At 44.4% G+C, this 21,334-nt stretch overlaps 1 long non-coding RNA gene across 8 annotated transcripts in view; it reads right to left on the bottom strand.

Moving 5' to 3' along the window:
- LOC122680705 overlaps window positions 1–21,334 on the bottom strand; it is a 68,499-nt gene that overhangs the window by 29,468 nt on the left and 17,697 nt on the right. For 4 of the 8 annotated variants that reach the window (XR_006336761.1, XR_006336765.1, XR_006336759.1 and 1 more), the window contains 2 exons: window positions 20,124–20,258; window positions 17,631–18,701 (listed from right to left, as the gene is read on the bottom strand). This is a non-coding gene — a long non-coding RNA (uncharacterized LOC122680705). Of the gene's footprint in view, window positions 1–6,588; window positions 6,729–9,750; window positions 9,831–12,797; window positions 12,888–17,630; window positions 18,702–20,123; window positions 20,259–21,334 lie in introns of those variants that run through there. The other 4 variants (XR_006336764.1, XR_006336763.1, XR_006336760.1 and 1 more) reach the window with 2 other exon arrangements.

Here is a 21,334-nt window from a genome sequence, read left to right as displayed (position 1 = left end):
TGGGAAAGTTCTTTGAAATGGTAACTACACTGATTTAGGTATTGTTCCTATCTCAAATTGAAAAATCCACCAGAGAGAGGCTGCCTCACAGAGAGGCAGGGCCATTGCCCTTCCAGCTTGTGTTCAATCTAATTAACATTCACTCAAAGAGCTTCTGAGACGGAAGAAATGAAAGAGACAGAGGATGTGGGGGACAGGGTGGGAGAGGAACAGTTGGTGATGAAGAAAGAAAAATCTAATCTTTTGCTAATACCAAGGGCCCCAGCTTAAGAACACACAAGTAAACAGTGAAGCTTGGTGACCCGGGACCAGCTGGGGGACCTCTCGAACAAAAGCAGTTAACAATGCTGCTTTCAGCTCTGGAGCAATCCAGGGCCAGCTCGGGCTGGGGGCTGCTGGAAAAGGAGCTGGGGTCCTGCTTGGAGACCCAGCTTCACAGTCAAATGTCAACCCATCAATACCAAGTATGTAGAAAGGAGCCTACAGTTTAGGGCCTTTGTTTCTTTGTTTTTCATTAATTAGTCTTTTGTGCACCCATCTGAGTCGGAAAGAAATCCATTCTGCAATCCTTTCAAAAATCCAACTCCCCCACACATACCCACATTAGTGAAAACAGAATAAAATCTGTGGTTTTGGCTCATTGCTATGCCACGTGGTCAAATAGGACTTTGAAGGGCTCTTTTTTCTTTTTTTTTTTTAACAAGTGTTTATTGAGTAACTGCTATTCATTCAACAAACATGTAAAGAATGCCCACTGCACTCCTGGCCCTGTGCTTGATGTTAGGGACACAAAGATGAAAAAACCCAAACTAGAGACTCAATAAACTCAGTGAGGGAGGTCAGAGATCAGCACGTTAACACAGAGCCTGGTAGAAAGCTCTAGCTGTCCGAAGAGACATCCAGATGGGATGCCCCGTGAGCTCAAGGAGGAAGACATCGCTTCTCTTGGGCAGGAGCAGGGAAGGCTTGGCTTCATGGTACCATTTGAATGCTGAGCCATCCACATGTTCACGTTAGAATAATAGCCAGCAGCTACAGAACCTCTGTGGGTTGTGCCAGGCACTTCTCTCAGCACTTGACTCCTGTAAATCCCACATTGCTCTTTCAATGGAGGGCCTCTGATGATCTCCACTTTGCAAATGCAATTCTGAAGCCAGTATAAAAGAGGTAACTAATAAAAACCTACAATACAGCACAGGGAACTCTACTCAATACTCTCTAATGACCTACATGGGAAAAGACTCTTAAAAAGAATGGACATGTGTATAAGGGCTTCCCTGGTGGCTCAGTGGTAGAGAATCTGCCAGTAAAGCAGGAGCCTCAGGTTCAATCTCTGGGTCAAGAAGATCCCCTGGAGGAGGGCTTGGCAACCCATTCCTGTATTCTTGCCTGGAGAATTCCATGGACAGAGGAGCCTGGTGGACTATGTCCATAAGGTCTCAAAGAGTGGGACACGACAGAAGTAGCTTAGCATGCATAACTGATTCACTTTGCTGTACAACAGAAACTAACACAACATTGCAAATCAACTCTAGTCCAATAAAAATTAATTAAAAAAAACACTCAAATCTGAAGCCAGGCAGCCTGGCACCAGGACCCATACTCTTGACCCTGGTACTGGCTGCACAGCCTTCCTGAGACTTGTCTGCCTCTCACCCTAGGCCCTCAAAGGCAAGGACTCACTGATCTCCATGTCTTCAGAGCCCTGCACAATTCCTGAGAGGACGTGAGCCTCTGAAAGAGAGTTCTGGAACTGCTGAACTAAGCCCTCCACAGCTCGATGCTGAGGTCCCAACAGGTCTAGTGGAAGGGCCTGGAAGGTCTAAACAGCAAGGAGGCCAGAGCAGGAGCTGGGATGGGCTGGGGTGGGGAGAGGGGAAGACACCATCATCAAATTCTTTTGCAAAGTCTAGCTTGTGGCTTTTTGGAGGCCAGGAGGGAGGGCAGAGCTGGAATTTAGGAAATGGAGGCCCTGATCCTTCAGGACCCTGGGCACATGATAAAACTACTTTGAACACAGACCTGCCCTCGGGTGCACTTTTGTGGCTCCGAGGGCAGGGTTTGGGCTTTAGATAATAATTGCATACATTTGCTTAGTAAACACAGGGCGACTGTAGAATAATTACACGTTCTTACAGAGATGGTGCTCAGTAATTACTTTCAGTGGCCCCAAAGTATTATTTAACACATATTCTGGTTTATAAGACAGAAATAATGATGAATTTGCTTGGTAATTACCCAGCACTTACCCACTACATATCCTGCCAGTAGCTGATACTTAGTCCATCATTAAGGGGCTAGCAGTCGCTTGGGTAAATAGCAAGTTCTTCTTATTATTGGTGTCTAGGCACATAAAGCATTATTAAAACACCATTAGTGACATTTCCCCAAAGGGTGAATATGCAAGTCTACTTGAGAAGCCAACCTTCCTCAGGCTAAATGGCTTATTTTTATCTTTTTGACAGGAGTGATAGAAAGGAGTCAATTCTAACTTGAGTGTCCGCTCACTGAAGCTGTCTACTTAATGACACTGAGCAGATGAAGGAAGATTTGCCCTGGCTTAGGGAACGGGAGTGGAGTCACCGCTATTTTCAATATGAAGATTGCTGTTTAATTCACCCAAATGGCAGCGCCCGGTTTAGGAGGAGCCCCAGGGCTGGCGCCGCCACCCCCAGGGTGGGCTGGGTCAGCACACTCAATGCCAGGGCAAACCACAGCCTTTGGATGGGCCTTACTGGCAGCATCCTCAGACTCCTCCTGGGATGGGGCCTGAGAGGCTCTTGGAGGGCCTGGGACTTGGGAAGAGGGGCACCCTGCTTTTCAGGCCATTTGGGGGTACACATGGGCAAGGAATATACACACATTGGATACCAAACAAAGGAAATGCAAGCCCAGAACCAGTCTCTTTGTCCTTAAAAGGGGCTCGAGGGAAAGCTGCCTGACATATTTCATCTGGAAGGCAGTAATTTGGGGGGGCCACGGCTCAGCTCTAAATGCTCTTGGCTCAGCCACTGATATCAAGAGAAATCAACTCTATGTAATCAATAGGGGGCTTAAAGAAGGTGGCCAACCATTATGGTTGGTGGGCAGGCTAGGGAATGGGCCTTCTGGAGCAAATAGAGCCCTCATTACCATTCCATTCCAACCCAACCCATTTCTGGAGGGAACAATTCAACACCAAATATGAACTCAGTTCCAGATCCAAACTGCCAAGCCAAGTGGTCAGTTCCAGTGGCCTGTTTCTTCTATAATGAACTCCAGGATTCTGACTTTGGTTTTAGGAGTGATTTTGGTTGCCAGGGAAACCAATAGAGAGTCATTGGAAAAAGTTCAGGGTTAAAGTCAGAAGACCTCAGGTTCTTCTCTTGACTAGGTGGGCAATATTTGGCAATCACCTCCTGAAGCTTCAGTTTCTTTATCTATAAAACAATCTTCAAAAGACTGTTAATTCCATTAGGCTAGAAATCATACCTATTTCATTCACTACTGAATTCCTGTATCCAATGCAATGTCTGACATGTTTTAAAGCCATAGTTCACATTTTCATTTGAGTAAGACTGGGGAAGTGCATCATACATTTAGTTTACAAAAATCTGCCCATTTGCACTTAGTGAAAAGCAGAGAGAAATAAAAACAACCTAAATAGACCTAAAGTTCTGCTTGATAAATCCACTCAGTTCACATGTCCGACAGACTGCTGCTAAAACCAAAGATGTGGAACTACTCTTCTTCCCTTTCCTATTTTAAGAATCTTGCTGTGCTGAATATATAAGTCATTATTAATAATTTAATATTGTACTTTGGAATATGTACACTCAGTAAATAATACACAGTATGTTATTATATCCATCCCACATAATTCACAAGGATAACTGGATTTGGTTGTAAACACAAAACCTTTTAAGCTCTACTTTATGGAAGATTTGTAGGAGTTTCCAGGAAGATTTAGATTATAACCAGCTTTTTTTTTTTTTTTTTTGTCTTAGACTTAACCTTGAGAAGCTTACCTCATAGCTTTGGGTTATCTCACAGGGTCACTGTGAGTGAACTGAAAATGAAAGCTTTGTGAACTAGAATCCCTGGACAAAAATAGCTATTATCCTATTCACTGCTCTCTTGGTATGGCTGCTTAGCTTGGACAAGGTCAACAGCCTTGATTACAACCCAGTCCTCTTGACTCCCAGGCTGGAGTGCTGGCATCTACCTCACAATTTAACCCAACAAAAAGCTGTTAAGTAATTATTAGGAGCTCAGCAAAATGCTCACCACATATGGTTTAAGGCATAGAGCAATGGCTTCTGAGAGCTCAGTGATTCATGCAGAGCCAACAAGTGCTCAGCTGGCCCCAAAGTATGGCAAATCTTGACATCCTACCTCAACATGGAGGCAGATGCTGTGGAGCATGAGACGGAGGAGCACTCATACATATAGATAGATTTAGCCTTTAATCCTTGGCACTGAGACCCAATTCTTCACTATTCCAAACTGATTCTTAAGCGTCGTAAACTTTTTCCTCAGTTCAAAGATGCCTTGTTTCCTTCTTATTTCACTGGATTTCAAATGAGAAAAGGAAATACAATGTGATTTCTAGCCTCCAGATCCTACTGACACCCCACTGCATGTCCTGTATTACTTAAGAAGACCTTCCAACCCCATGGGAGGAGCATAGGGGGTATATATAATCCAATAAGCAACTGTAAAGTGTTAAAAATGCAAGAAAGGGGAATGCAGACTGGGGTCACCAGGAAAGCCTCATTGGGGAGGTGAGAGTTACAGAAAGGTCTGAGAATGAACTTAAGTTTGAGAAACAGGCCGTGGATTGTGTGTCTGTTGATTCTCCCTGGCCTATATCCATTCAACCTTCCTTTCATGATAGGATCTTGATTTCCTTTGGAGAAAGACTTTTCTCTTTGGCCTTAAGGATGAGCAAGGCACCAAGACCTGAGAAATAAAGGGAACCCCATCCCCTTCACTGACTCAATGGACATGAGTTTGAGCAAACGCCGGGAGGTAGTGAAGGACAGGGGAGCCTGGTGTTGCTGTCCATGGGGTCCCAAAGAGTCAGACACAACTGAACAACAACAAGAACAAGGATTAGTCCATCCCTAGGCTTATTGGAAAAGGGCAATCTCCTTCTATAGAATAACTAACCTATAGAACATAAGCCTGGAACTGCCAAGGCCAGCCCATTTAGTGGTTACCTGAGCCAATGTAGAAGAAAGCCAGTTTAGACACAGAGAAACAGACTAACATCAGGTCCTGGAAAAATTGCCTAAACCCTTGGATCCCACTATGCCTGACTTCAAAGTCAAATGGCCCTGGATTTTAAGTTACGTTTCCCAATACATTTAGCTTTTAGTGTAAGGCAAGTTGGATTTGGCTTCTCTTAATTGCAGTGAAAAGAGTTCTAACCAATTAAATATTCATTGAAAAAAAAAAAAAAAGGATGACAAAACAGGCATGGAGATGGCATGAGCAAAGACCAAAAGGCACAGATATAGGCCTTTTCATCAAGAGACAAATATTCATCAAGAGACAAAGAAGATAAATGAGGGGAGGGGGCATATTATAAAAATGCCAAGTGATCAAAAGACATCTTTGGAGAACCAAATCCAGGGCTGAAAGTAGGCAACTACATGCCTAGACTCAAAGGCAGCTTATGAACGGGCTGGTCCAGTTACATTCTCCTCATTCAGGGAAACCCCTACCACATGCCAGATGCTGAACATCTGTGGTTAGCATTGTTCCCTTAAAGAATAACACAGATTCTTCTCCAGGCAAGCCGCACATTTTCATCAGCTGTGGTCAGGAGGGAAGCCGTGCGCCTTCAGACAAGTTTCAGCTGTCAGACTGCTCTGGGGCACGTCTTTCAGGGGCGCTGATTCATCTTCTCTGTCGGCTGGCTGTAGGGGATGCACACCTGTGTCCCAGGGTGACTTCAGAGAGAGGGGAGACAAAAGACCACGCCGGTCTCCAGCTGCCTCTGCAGACACTCTGACCATGGTGCGGACGCAAGTGCAGCCATACCTGGGGGGCCGTCAGCAGTGGGGTTGCTTATGTTCAGCTCCTGGGACCCACCCCCCAACCACCCCCACTGGGGGCTCTTCCTCTGAATTCTGTCCCAACCGATGGCTAGCGTTCAGGGAGACTGGCTGACATATGGGCTTCATTTGATTCCCCGCTTACCCACCTCTCAGTCATCCACATGCTACATTCTTTAACCATTGCAGAATGCAAGCTGCTCAGAGATGCTTTGAGGGTAGAGCCCCAAACTGGGGTGGAGGTACAATCACACCACGCCCACATTTAACTTATAAAAACTTTGCTCTGTGTGCCAAATAGAGAAAAAGAAAGAAGAAACGGAAAACAAAGACAATAGGTGTGAGTGACTTGACCCTTCCACCCCTCTCCCAGGGCAGACGCCCTGTCGTGGATGTGAGCAGATGGTTCCCACAGTACATCTAAGCCCCTGCTGGTCTCTTATTGCGTGAACTTCTTGCCTCGCTGGGTATACTTGTCAGAATAAGTAGAGTGAGCTGCTGTAACAAACAAACAACACCCAGTGTCAGAGGCTAATTGCTTACTTACAGTCACAGTGTGAGGAGGATCTGGAGGTGCTCCTCGGTGACTGTCCTCTTAGCAGGGATTCAAGGATCCAGCATCTTCCAATGCTAATACTGCCATATGAAACCGTATGGAAGGGGGTGGAAGCTGTTGCAGGTTGGACTCTGAGGAGGAAATGGGAGTGCAGGATGTTTAATAGAGAGCTCTGTTAGGATCATACATATGGAAAGGAGAGAAGGATATAAGGTCAGGCTGAGATGTAACGCAGTCTCCCAAAGGTCTCCATCACCCCAATGGAGAACTCTGGGGTTGGCAGCCTTTCAGAGCTGTCCTGAGTTGGGGCAAGGTGGTTATGCTGTTCAACCTCTGTGTTTATCAGTCACTGGGTGTAGATGTGGACCATCTTCCAGGAGAACTTTGAGCAGCTGAGGAACTAATATCTTCATTGCTAAAGGGAGATCTGGGTGGCTCATCACGGCAACTACCAAGAGGGGACTAGAGCAGGGGTCAGCAAGTCTTTAGTAAATAGGTTTTAGAGGCCGTATGGTCTCTGTCACAAATGCTCATCTCTGCTGTTGTAGAATGAAAGCAGCTAGAAGCAATATGTAAACAAATGAGTGCAACTATGTTCTATTAAAACTTTATTTACAAAAACAGGCTCACAGGCCATGGATGGCTGATTTCTGGACTAGAGGATGACAGAAGTAATTAAGGGGCAACCCTATCGATGAGTTAGATCACACCTGTCCATATTTCATTGGCCAGACCTCACTACATGGCCCCAATTTAACTGCACAGAGTTAGAAAATGGAGTCTTTCTGTGAGCCTCAAAAGAAAATAAATGGAATTTGTGAGCATCTAGCCAGACCCTGCCACAGTATGACTCTTGCAAATTATATCTTACACATGAAACAGCCCTGAAATATTGCATGCATTTCCTCATCTCTATTACTAAATAAAGTTTTATACACTTTAACCTCAAAAGGGACTTTGGACATTTTCAAGAGTACTTCTCACTGTGTGACTGTTGCTCCATGCACTGACTTTGGAACCTAAACCCCTTGTGAATTCTGACTCCACATGGTGTAAAAGGGTGAAGAGCAAGAGTGATAAATTAGGAGTTTGATATTAACAGAGATACATTACTATATATAGATAACAAGGACCTACTGTACAGCACAGGGAACTATACTTGATACTTTGTAATAGCCTATAAGGGAAAAGAATCTGAAAAAAAGTATATATATATATATATATATATATATATATATATATATATATATATATGTATAACTGAATTACTTTGCTGTACACCTGAAACTAACACAACACTATAAACCAACTATACTGCAATTTAAAAAAAAGAACAAGAGTGAGGAGTCGGACAGAACACGGTCTAGAGTTTAGCTCTGCCATTTACCAGCTCTAATAACTGATCATATTTCCTTCTCGATCATCAGTTTCTGCTTTTCTAAAATAAGATGCTAATAGTACCCACTTCACGTGATTTTTGCAAGGATAAACATGCTGCAGTATACAAAAAGCACTTAGCAGTTGGCACATAGCAAGCACTCAATAAATGCTAAATACTATCAATTCTTTATTAAGAGAAGGGGCATATAATAGAGGTGATCAAAGTCTTCTGGGGTGACCCAATGCATTCCTCCGTATTCCCAGACCTTGATTACATCTTCTACAAGTTAATCAGAGCATTCTCCCCAACATTCGGAGTTAGGATGAGTAATTGTTTCTGTGAGTCTTATAATTAAAAATAAATAGAAAATGATGGTAATACTTACTTGACCAGATTGTTGGGAGAATAAAGTTTATAACAATAAAAATGTATTGAGAGCTGACATGCCAAGCAGTATAGTAGATTCTGGCTTCCCAGGTGGCTCAGTGGTAAAGAATATGCCTGCCAACCAGGACACATGGGTTTGATTCCTGGAGAAAGAAATGGCAACCCACTCCACTATTCTTGCCTGGGAAATTCCATGGACAGAGGAGCCTGGTGGTCAGTACTCCATGGGGTCACAAAGGGTCAGACATGACTTAGCAACTCAACAACAATAACATATTAGATGCTAGGGAAACAAATATGAATAAGATATTGTATTGTTTATCTATTGCCCCAGAGCTTAGCGATTTAAAGCAACAGTAATTTTATTGCCCACAGTTGTGTGGGTTGGCCACGTGGTTCTGCCGATTGCAGCTGGACTCACTCATGCAGCCACAGTCACCTGGTGACTTGACTATGAGCTGCGCTCAGCAAGCCTCAGAAGGCCGTGTTCCGTGACAACAAGCACAAGTAGGCACGAATCCTCCGCTTGCATCTTGACTGCTGACATCCCATTGGGCCACAGGCAAGAATACTGGAGTGGGTTGCCGTGCCCTCCTCCAGGGGATCTTCCAGACCCGGGAATCGAACCCCCATCTCTTGTGTCTCCTGCATTGGCAGGTGGGTTCTTTTACCACTAGTACCACCTGGGAAGCCCCTTCATTTTCAGCCTAAGGGAGGGTTTGATGGGCTTTCCAGGTGACACTAGTGGAAAAGAACCCACCTGCCAATGCAGATGGAGAAGGCAGTGGCGACCCACTCCAGTACTCTTGCCTGGAAAACCCCATGGACAGAGGAGCCTGGTAGGCTGCAGTCCACGGGTCGCTAAGAGGCGGACTCGACTGAGCGACTTCACTTTCACTTTTCACTTTCATGCATTGGAGAAGGAAATGGCAACCCACTCCAGTGTTCTTGCCTGGAGAATCCCAGGGACGGGGGAGCCTGGTGGGCTGCCGTCTATGGGGTCGCACAGAGTCGGACACAACTGAAGCGACTTAGCAGCAGCAGCAGCCAATGCAGAAGTCATAAAAGAAGCAGTTTCAATCCCTGGGTTGGGAAGATCCCTGGAGGAGAGCACAGCAACCCACTCCAGGATTCTTGCCTGGAGAATCCCAAGGACAGAAGAGCCTGGCAGGCCACAGTCCACAGGGTTGCAGAGATTTGGACATGACTGAAGCAACTCAGCATGCACACACCCAAGGGTATGATAGGGTTCCTTGATTGTTTGTTTCTTAGGACACCGCTGTCCTCCTTCTGTGCTCTAAGCACTTTCTGTTTAAAATGGAAAGTGTGGCTTCTTGGGATGGCCAGTGTCCCTACTTAGTCAACCATAGATGTAACACACTTACCTTGTACACTGGTCCCCTCTTATCTGTGGTTTCTCTTTCCATAGTTTCAGTAACCTGCGGTCAACTGAGGTCTGAAAATACTACGTGGAAAATTCCAGAGATAAATAATCCATAAGTTTTAAATTGTGTGCTATTCTAAGTTGTGTGATGAAATCTCACACCATCCTGCTCTATCCCACCCGCCACGTGAATCATCGCTTCATCCAGCATATCCTGCCTGTTAGTCAGTTAGTCAGATGGTAGCCATTGAGGTTATTAGGTCAAATGCCAAGTTAACACAGTGCTTGTGTTCAGGTAACCCTTATTGTGCTTAATAATGGCCCCCGCAGAGGGCAAGTGTGGTGATGCTGGCAGGTCAGATTTGCCAAACAGACGTCATGAACGTGTGCCCTTAAGGTTCTCAACTTAATAAGGAAAGGAAACAAATCATAAGCCTAGGTTCCTAAGATCTATGGTAAGAATGAATCTTCTATTGCAAAGCTGTGAAAAAGGAAAAAGAAATCCGTGCTGGTTTTGCTATTGCACCTCAAAGTTAGGACCACAGCACATGACAAGTGCTTAAGATGAAAAGGCATTAAATGTGTGCCATAAGATATTTTGAGAGAGAGAGACCACATTCACATGAACTTTTATTATAGTGTATTGTTATAATTCTCCTAATTAATAGTTATTATGGTTAATCTCTTACTCTGCCTATTTTATAAATTAAACTTTATCAGAGGTAGGTAAGTTTAGAGAGAAACTATACAGGGTTTGGTACTATCTGCAGTTTCAAACATCCATTGGAGGTCTTGGAATGCATCCCCCGCATATAAGGGGCACAAGTGCACTTATTTGGAATCTCGCTGAAACCCTCCATGTGATGAGTCCACTGGAATTTGTACTCCCGGTATCACAAACACTACCATACATGAAGGGGTGGCAGACAAGTATGTTAGACATGTTTCTCCTGCTCACACACTTGCTCCATTATCCGGTCAAATTTCCCATATAGAACTAAAGTTCAAAGATCGAGTTATTAAACATTTCAAGATGGCAATTAAACCAAGCCCAGGGCCCTTCCTCTGAGCCCGGGACCCAGAACACACCCACACAGCTGGAACAGCCATTTGGAATTTTCACAGTCATCTCCAGCTAAACACATCCCCAACTGATGTCTTCAACAACCCACCAACTCCACCATCAAACATTCTCCACACCTTCTCCTCCCCATCTCGGTAAATGGTTCATGCTGAAATCACACACCGGTGGACACCTCTCTCCCTCACTACCAGCTCCTCCTCTCCATCACCTCCAATCCACTGCCAAGCCCTGTGGATTTTCACCTCCAAAGTCTCTCCCCAGCCTGTCCACTTTTACACATCTCCACTGCTCTGCATGTAACCACCATCAGCTCTCACCTAAACAACTAAAACAGCCTTTTACTTGGTCTCCCAACTTACAGAGTGAAGTAAGTCAGAAAGAGAAAAGCAAATATTGTATATTAATACATATACATGGAATCTAGAAAACTGGTTTAGAGGATCTTATTCGCAAAGCAGAAATAGAGACACAGAGATAGAGAACAAATATACAGACCCCAAGGGGGATGGTGTGTGGGTGGGATGGATTGGGGTTGACATATATATATTATTGATACTATTATAAAATAGATAACTAATAAGAACCTACTGTATAGCACAGGGAACTCTATTCAGTGATCTGTTGTGATCTAAATGGGAAGAAAATGCAACTTCCATTTTTGCCCTTTAAGATCCACTTTCCACATAATTTTTGGAGTGATCAATCTAACATGTAAAGACTTGGTTCAACTCCTGCTACTGAAATCCTTTCGTTAACAGGCTCCTTCTGAGCCTTTAGATCTGAGCTCTAATGTTGCTTCCTCAGAGAGGCCTTCCTGGGCCCTGAAACCGAGTGGGCTGGCCCCATACCCATCCCATTCTTCTCTCTCCCAGAGCCAGTTCTTTTCCTCTGCCACAGGTATCACAACTTGAAACTATATATTTGTGGGTGTCCTTTGAGCTTGAGTATAAATTCAAGACTCTGATTCATTCGCCACACTATATCCAGCAACAAGCACAATGCAAAATCCTTGGTGGGCACTCAATTTTTTTTTTTTAAGAATGAGCAAAGGGAAGAAAAAAAAATGAACAAAGGGATATGTGAGCTGAAGTAGAAGGAAGGGTCTAGGCTAATCCCAGGGTCTCTGGGTGACATGACAGGGCACCAGTGGTGGCACACAGAGGGAGCGGCAGTTCTGAGGGGAAAATCATGAATTTGGGAAAAGAATGAGCAGATGCGTGTGAACTTGCTTTGTGAGCGACATTGTAAATGTGCAATAGGGACAGAAGCCAACACGAGCTAGTGTGAGCTGAGGTGGCTAGATCATCAAGACCAAGGCACTGTAAGAGTGAATGAGCACTAGATATAATTATGTTTGGCAATAGGCATAAACCAGGACTGCCAGAAAACAGGACATTGGTAATCCTAGGAATAGATTATATAAAGATGCATAATAGATATATAGACACAGATAGACTGTCATGGAGTCCAAGAGCAAGGGTACAGGGGAACCTCATTCATTCTAGAATTGATAATAAGAAAGCTCTAGGGAAAAGGCAGTTTCCTGTCCCTGTTTCTCTGTCTTCCTCTCCCTCTCTCTCTTTCCATCATTTCCAGTTGCAACTTCCCAGGGAAAGGCTCTAACTGGCCCAGCTTTGGTGAAGTGCCAGCGCCCGCCCCCCACGCCCATCCCCAGTTCATTATCCTGGGACCAGGAGGCAGGAGACCACTTCACAGACATGGTTTCCAGGTAGTACATGAAGCTGGGCAGACTCTCCAAGAGGGATCAACCACAAAAATATAACTACTGTTAATTAGTTAGTCATATTATACTATAACTAGTATAATTAGTTATATTATACTATTATAACTAACTAATGTTATATTAGCTCAGCTGGCAAGGCATGACGACACATCAAATAAATATTAGAATCAGATGCTATCCAAAACCTCATAGCAGGGAAAGACAGTCAGGGAAGACTTACTGGAAGAGGTGATCCTTGAGATCCACTGACTTTGGATGGAGGTGGAGGAACCAGAGAAGTTTCAGGAGAAGAGAACAGCATGAACAAAGGCTAGGAAGCAAGATAAAGGATTATTTGTAGATAGGTCATTCTCATTTGACTTTCGCTATTCCCCCAGTTAGCCTCATGGTTTGTTATTGCAAAGTCATTTTTGGGGTAATAATCTGTTTGAGGATTTGAAACCTTGCTCCCCATTATCCTCCTGCTTCTCATAAGTGGGCAGAGTGAGCAACTGGCCATAATTGGCATTGTCTACAGGGTTCAGGCAGGCTTCCCTGGTGCCTCAGCGGCAAAGAATCTGCCTGCAATACAGGAGACCCAGGAGATGCAGTTCGATCCCTGGGTTGGGAAGATCCTCTGGAGGAGGGTGTGGCAACCCATTCCAGCATTCTTGCCTGGAGGATCTCGCATTCAGAGGAACCTGGTGGGCTACAGTCCACAGGGTCACACAGAGTCAGACACACCTGCAGCGCAGCGTTCAGGCTGTGGGACAAATAAGTGAAGCCATTTTATGAGATGCCGTTGAGACCATTTACAAAAATTTCTATAACAGAGCTTTTCCAATCATGTATTAGTGAGTTGACCTGTATTTATTTCTAGTGATATAAATGGCAGCAGAATAGAACATAGAAGTCATTGCAGGAAGTAAGGGTAAATATCACATTGTGAAACTTGTTTCAGTCACATTTACATGATGTGTGGGTCATGGTCAAAAGTATTTCAGAACATTGCCTGAGTCAGACTCTCCTTTTCAGAACTTCTGAGGAATGGCTTTATGGGAGTGAGTGCGGAAGTCAATGCTATTAACTGGAGGCTTTTCTAAGATTTGAAATGAAGATAGAAGAGGATCCTCCAGTATCTGGCGTTTTGTGTTTTAAAGAGGTGCAGTGATGTATGTCAGCCTCAGATTTCAAGTGCTTCTGTTACCTTCCTCTCATTCTCTATCCCATCCTCTTTTTACCCATGAAGAGGTCCATTGATTTGGAGCAGGGAAAAGGGAAACAGCACAGACTGATGTGCAATGGTGATGCATGGTTTGGACAAGAATTTGCTGCTCATCAACCTCAATGTGGACCTCTCTGGTAGGCTGCTCTTGGAAATGTCTTCACAGTGACAGGTCATGACCCTGGAACCGTCCTGCTAAGATACGAACAACCAGACCTCCCTCCCATCCACAAACAGATTATCCCAAATCTTCAGACAGCCATGCCAAGCATTTGGGTTGTGTACCAGGTTGCACAGGGTGGACCAGCCCCTGAGGAGTAAGCTAGGCACTTTCCCAGGGTCCGGCTCCAAGGTCGGGATGCTAGGAGCCAACAGATTCTGCCCTACTCTTCCCCACCCATGGAAAAGTGCAGCCTTTGGGTCATTGAATAAGTCACTGAACAAATGCCCAGTTGGCCCGTGAGCCACGCCTTGCTCATTTCACGGTGGGAGGTCAGTTTCCTTTTTCCCTAAGAATCCAACATTGAGTTTCCCAGTCCCTCTTCTCATTACACATTCCAGCTGTTTCCTGCAGCCGCCTGCTAGGGTGAGAGCCCTGGGCTGGAGATCTGGCTCCGAGACCAGGCTCCAGCACTCTTTAGCCATAGCTAGGTTGCAAATCCTCTGTTCTCTTGGAGCACAGTTTCTTCATCTGCAAAATAGGAAAAGCCTCCCTGGGCTTCCCTGTAGGGCCGTGGACAGGATCAGGCGGCACTTCCGGAAGCCTGAGGTGGTGGGCATATGATAAGCCACTGTCTCTGGCTGCAGTCTGGAAGTTGGAGGGGTGGGGTGGAGCGAGAGGCCAGGGTTGATGCTCAGACGAAATGCTGACCCAGGGATACCTACACTGTACTTGGCCCTCGGCCCACCCACGACTTTCCCAGCAATCTTGCCGCACCTTAAAACCACCCAGCGAGAAAAGGGGGAAACTATTTCCCTCAGTCAAACCCTCGGGTCCTCCCTCTGAAACCAGAGCTTCAGGGAGAGTAGCGAGTGAGTGGTGACTCAGTGTTTAGTCTGTGGCATTTCAGGAGCATAGGACGACTCAGGGGGGTCTTGCTGAGCTTCCAAGGCCGCTCTTAGGGGTCTGTCTGGGAATGAGGCTGAGTCCGGGGTGACTGAGGCTGAGGGGACATGCTGTCCAAAGCAGTGGGGAGGGAAAGGTTTAAAAGGCTGCCCTGAGCCTGCAAGTCGGGGTCAAGCATGGGATGGGCTGGGGTCAACGTGGATGGCCTTCCAGGTGGAGGTTCCCGGAGCCAATGTGAAGCTGTTTGGCAATCAGAGAGCTGCTTCCCCAGTCGATCCCCGGAAGGGAATGTAAACAGCGCATGGTGTCCTCAGGACCCCATGCGTGACTAAAACTGGGAAGAAAGAGCTCTGGCCCACCTCCCACCTCAAGCTCCAGTCAGACCCCCCACCTCGAACCCTGGGAGAAGTCAGCAGTGGTCCCCGCAAGTCTCAGCCCCCTCCGGGGAAGGAAAGGACAACAGAAGAAATGTCTGCTCCTCTTCACGGGAGTACAATGGCCTCTGTGTGTGCGTCTCTGCTTCCCCCTCATGCCTCTGCTCTCCCAGCTCTCTTTCTTCCCAACTTTTATAAACATACTGTGATGCTTGGGCTCACAAGCCAAATCCTGGAGATATCTGAGTGGGTCTGGCATACTTGGTTCATGGGCTCCATGAAGGCCTGGCTGCCAGGTTGAAACACATTCCTGGAAAGAGGCAGGGAAAGAAGAGGAAGCAGGGGAGAGTCGGAGGTGTGAGGAATCCAGGGAATGAGGGACAAGCCTGGCTCACACCCTGGAGGTGTCACCACCTTCTCAGCCCACGTGCTTAGTGACAACTGGGGACACTTTGATTTGTCCCTTCCTGATGTTGCAACCTCCACAGCCCCAGGCCATGCCTTCCACCTGCACCTTATTTCTTCCAAAGTTTAATGCCAGGACTCAGCAAGTCATAAATAATGGTAAAATAAAGAATACTGGTGGATGTTAAATCATTTAATACATCAGGCTGACCAGACATCTCCCCCTTTAACCTAAGGGGCCAGTGACAGCAAAAGCAGCTGTTCCCTGCTGGCTACTAGCCATTCACGCCATGCATTTTGACCAATCCAGATCAAATCTGAGCACACATAATTAGTTTTTTCTAGCGCTATCACAAAGTCCTTTCTCGGGTTTTCCCTTTTATCTCCCAGCCTCTCTTTTCCTAGTTGTATCAGCCCATGTGCTTCATAGCAGACCAGTGACACTCATGCAGATGAATTGCTTTGGATGCAAGGGGATAAGTCCAGGAATAAAATCGTCTTTGTGTCGAAGGAAGATAGAAGATGCTCAACCCCCTATCTTCATAACACTTCATTTTATCACCGCCTGATATGATAGTGTGTGTGTTAAATGTATCTTCTGGCTCCTCCATTAAAAGATAAACTCCGTGAGGACGGAGACCTTGACTTTCAGGGTTGATTGCTCACTGTATCCCTAGTGCCCAGGACAGTGCCTGGAACCTAGTAGGTGTTCAGTGAATATTTATTCAATGAATGGATAGTTGACTGAATCTCTCTGATCAGATTGGATCATGAATGACAAGTGAAATGTCTAACCACACAAACACAACAGGCACAAGTGTGCATGTACACTCACACACAGGACTGGGAGGGTTTGTGTGAATATGTAATGATAATGATAATAGTAATTCTAACAATGATAGCTAGAGGTCAAGCCTCTCTTTGCCACAAACTGTGCTAAGCATGTACCAGCCTTGTGTCAGTGAATAGTCACAATGTCTTGCCCTACTTTAAAGATGACAGAACTCTGAGAGATTAAGTGACTTGGCAAAATCAAGACTTAGTTGAGAACAGAGCCAAGACAGGAGGCAGACCCATCTGCCTATAAAGTCCATGCTTTTTAACCATGATGTGCTTCTCAAGGTCATCGTTTCATTCAAGAATTTATTGTGTCCAGCAAAACATTATACAATTATTATTCAACTTCTCAAGGTACCTAATCTCCATCACTAAACTGGAACTTCACAGAGTTAGGGACTATATCTTATTTCTTGCTTATGTTACAAGCAGAACCCAGTACTATGAGCTGCACAGAGCAGATACACAATACATGTCTATCCAAATAAATTAATTAATTAATATAACCATTGAGCACATCACGAAAGAGAACTCAACTATGGATGACATTCAAAGAAAGAAATGATAAGACAGAGGTGTCAAAATGGCCCTCAATCAGGTCAGTTCAGTCGCTCAGTCGTGTCTGACTCTTTGCGACCCCATGGACTGCAGTACGCCAGGTTTCCCTGTCCATCACCAACTCCTGGAGCTTACTCAAACTCAGGTCCATTCAGCAGGTGATGCCTTCCAACCATCTCATCCTCTGTCATCCCCTTCCTTCTCCACCTTCAATCATTCCCAGGATCAGGGTCTTTTCAAATGAGTCAGTTCTTCGCATCAGATGGCCAAAATATTGGAATTTCAGCTTCAGCATCAGTCCTTCCAATGAATATTCAGGACTGATTTCCTTTAGGATGGACTGGTTAGATCTCCTTGCAGTCCAAGGGACTCTCAAGAGTCTTCTCCAACACCACAGTTCAAAAGCATCAATTCTTCAGTGCTCAGCTTTCTTCATAGTCCAACTCTCACATCCATATATGACTACTGGAAAAACCAAAGCTTTGACTAGACAGATCTTTTTTGGCAAAGTAATGTCTCTGCTTTTTAATATGCTGTCTAGGTTGGTCATAACTTTTCTTCCAAGGAGCAAGCATCTTTTAATTTCATGGCTACAGTCACCATCTGCAGTGATTTTGGAGCCCCCCAAAAATAAAGTCTGCCACTGTTTCCATTGTTTCCCCATCTATTTTCCATGAAGTGATGGGACCAGCTCAAGATGCCATGATCTTAGTTTTCTGATCTAATAAAAAGTTTCCATTTATTGAGCCAGGCACTTGCATTAATCATCTCATTTAATCCACATATTACTCTATGGAGTAGGTGTTTTTTAAAATCTATATTTTACAGATAAAGAAACTGAGGCTCAAACAGTTAAGAAATCTCTCTAAGGTCCCATGGGTAGAAATGGGATTGTCTAATTCCAAAGGTTCGGCCTTTGGAGTGCTAACCGGGTAGGACGATGCTCGGTGCTGTCCTTTTAGCTCCTTCAGGCAGAAGCAATGTGACCTGACAACGCTCTTTAGTGACGAAATTGTGTCTGACCTTTTTGAGACCCCATGGACTGTATAGCCTGTCAGGCTCCGCTTTCCATGGGATTCTCCAGGTAAGAATACTGGAGTGGATTGCCATTTCCTTCTTCAGGGGATCCTCCCGACGCAGGGATCAAACCTGTGTCTCCTGCACTGGCAGGTGAGTTCTCCACCACTGAGTCATCAGAGATGGTGCTGGAAACACCCAAATCCACAAGCCCGCTTCCTGGAAAGAACATCAGGTGCACGGCAGAGACTCACGGGGGCACCACCTTCTGACTGCCCCGTGGCCACAGCCAGGATCCCTGTGTCCTCCCACTCTTGCGGTAACAACTTCCAGTCTCAGGTAGGAACATAAAAGACTGAAGGCTCTTGGCCCACAAGGGGTATCTGGTACCTAAATTCTTTGCTTTCATTGTGTGATTTAGGGGTCTCAGAACTGTGTGACGTGGATACTGATTTTATTCCCATTCTTTGGAGGAGGAAACTGAGGCTTAGGGAGGTTGAGTTTACTTGTCCAAGTTCACATTGCTGGGAAGTTGCAGAGCTAGGTTCCAAATTCAGTTCAAGTGGCTTCCTAAGTTCTTCACCACCACGACTGCTTTATTTACAGTTTACAGTCAAGACGTTACTATTTCATTTTATTGAAGCAATGTTGTGTTAATTTCTGCTGTATAACAAAGTGACTCAGTTATATATATATATGTATGTACATTCTTTTTCATATTCTTTTCCATTACAGTTATCATAGGATATTGAATATAGTTCCCTGTGCTATACAGTAGGACCTTGCTGTTTATCCATCCTCTATAATAATTTGCCTCTGCTAATCTCAAATTGCTATTCCTTCCCTGCCGCACAACTCCTCCCCCTTGGCAACCACAGGTCTGTTCTCTATGTCAAGACATTACTATTGATCTAATAATTATGACTATGGAATAATTATAAACAGGTAGTGTGCGCTTCCTGTTCACACACGTTATTCTAAGAGTGTATTTCTTATCCGCTCCTTCACCAATGCAATGGAGCAAGGACTAATAGTCACATTTTACTGACAAGAAAATGGAAGCTAATGCAAAGAAGTGAGTGATAGAACTGAGATCTGAACCAGGCCTGGCTAATGCCAACAGTTGGAAACCTCCAACCACTCCTGGTACCCATGTCCTTAACCATCAAGCTTTCTGGTCTGCCTAATTTGACTTTTGCCTTTGAGGTTGTACTACATACCTCATCTACTCTATGTGTTGTGCTGTATATTTCTTGGGAATTAAAGCCAGGGAGATTACAGAGAAGTACAAAGACATAGATGACTCTACCTTCTATTGGACCAGTCAGGGGCAACCCTGGTTTTCCTCCCTTTTCTACAAAGTCATCAGGCTTATGCTCTTATAGGACTTTAAAATACATGGAAATTGGAAAGGTGCTCCTTCTCTGCTAGAATACATTTGGTTAGAAAAAGTGTGAGATGGGGAGAAAAAGTATGAGATCTCATTCATGAGCAGAATGGCTTCCACAAGGAGAATCTGTTTGAAATCATTCCTTTAACCAACTGCTAAGCAACAGCAAGAGAAAGAAACACATGTGCAGAGTAAGAAATGCAGGTGCTAAGTGGAATGCCCTTTAGCAGGTAGGATTAGACCCCTTCAAATAACATTGCAAAACCTATAAAAACCGGTTGGAAAATGAATAATTAAAAGAGATAGCTCTAGGTGTTTTCCAGAAATAAGCATGTTACGTTGTTATCATTAGAATCAACATTGTCAGAGCAAGCCTTACACATTCAATAAGCTGGCAAATGCTTCTGAGTCTAATTTAGGCACTCAGGGAGTGATCAGAATAACTCCTAACATCCATATGAATTTATGGTGCATGTTGCTTTTTCACATATACCATATTGCTTTGTCCTTACCACAAACCATTAAGACCTAAAGGATTTTCATTCAGAATTAAGGAGATGAATGTTAAGATTTTAGGTTTCCTGAATTAAAAGACATTGATTTTTCCATTATTCTTAAATGTAACAATAATAATACATATAATAATAGTAATAATGGAAATTAAGGGAATACCCTGGCAAAGCAAATATACTCACCTTTCACAATTCTGCCTGGGCCTTATGTGATATGTTGGCTTCTTGCATTTTGTAAGAGAGGATGAACAGTGAGTTAAAAATGGATGTGATTCTTCCCTCATGGATGAGTACATTCAGGTAAGGTAATGGTATTGCCTGTTTAAAGAGAAAGCGTTTGTGCATTCATCAAATACAAGGACATAAGGTTTTGCTGGCACATGACAAGGTTTTGTGCAAATTCCCAAAAGGCGCCTCATCTTCTGAACTGATATGACCCCAGGTAAAGACATATTTACTGACCAGCACGGCACTGGCCAGATTTAGTTCCCATTCATCCCTCAGGCTGGATTCCTTGGTCCAGTGTACAAATTGCTTACCCAAAGCAAAGACTCATACTCTAGAGGAGGAGATGATGTATATAACTGGATCATTGCAGCAATGTAATTAATACCATAAAAGATTTGAGAAAGGCACTTCAGGAGGATTGACTAGGAGTTCTGTTCAAAATTTTACTTTTAATACTACTGTTGAGTACTTTTAACAGTAGTACTACTGTTGAGGTTTGAGAGAGCCCAACTAATAGTGTTCTTTTTCCCTGACCCTGAACCAACTGAGAGATAAAATTTAAAAATAAACTGATATTAGAGAATGTGACTTTAAGCCTATGAGCAAGTAGACATTTTCTTACTAAACCTCAGAAAGAAACCAATTTACACATCTGAGCAGTTACCAGTCACATTAGGTTTTCACTACCTTCAACCCACCTGGACCCACACTGGGGCCTGGTCATGTCAAAATCAGTGTTTGGAGAATCCAGGCAGAATGTGTATCCCTACAAAGTGAATTATACATGAGAAATAAGGAAGAAGAGATGGAGATACCCATTCCCAGTTCCTTATCCCCAATTCAAAAATTCAAAAGGCCAGGGATTATAGCAGAATTACTCCCCCATGTAAAGAAACATCAAAAATGGGGAAGGACTTCCACTCTACCCTGCTCTCATCTAACAAATATGAAGATGTTATCCCGTCCCAGCACTAGATCATGAACAGGGACCATATCTATTCTACTCTCTACTTTTTCTCCAGTATCCATCACAGCCCTTGGCAAACAGTAGGCCCTCAATAAATATATTTTAAAAAGATAATGATTAAGGACTTAACTGGTGGTCCAGTGGTTGAGAATCCACCTGCCAATGCAAGGGACATGAGTTTGATCCCTAGTCCAGGAAG

This window comes from Cervus elaphus, chromosome 22, assembly GCF_910594005.1.
Source record: "Cervus elaphus chromosome 22, mCerEla1.1, whole genome shotgun sequence".
NCBI classification, from domain to species: Eukaryota; Metazoa; Chordata; class Mammalia; order Artiodactyla; family Cervidae; genus Cervus; species Cervus elaphus.
Note: the sequence above shows the minus strand (reverse complement) of the source record. Positions and strands in the feature narration are given on the sequence as shown.